Below are 284 nucleotides of genomic sequence, written 5' to 3' on the forward strand. Positions count from 1 at the left end.
GCAGCAGCAGCAGAAGCAGAAGCAGCAGCAAAAGGATTACTAACGGAGAGAGACACCCATCATAAACTGCTGCCGCATCAGCTGCTGCTGCTGCTGCTGCAGCTGCTGCTGCTGCTGCTGCTGCTGCAGCTGCTGCTGCTGCTGCTGCTGCTGCTGCTGGAGCAGCGACAGCTTCCCTTCTAGATTGCGCACTACAGATCACCGGCGACTCCCCCCCCAAACCCTAAACCCTAAACCCCAAACCCTAAACCCCAAACCCTAAACCCCAAACCCTAAACCCTAAA

This window comes from Eimeria mitis, genomic scaffold (genome assembly GCF_000499745.2).
Source record: "Eimeria mitis Houghton genomic scaffold, Emh_scaff489, whole genome shotgun sequence".
NCBI lineage: Eukaryota > Apicomplexa > Conoidasida > Eucoccidiorida > Eimeriidae > Eimeria > Eimeria mitis.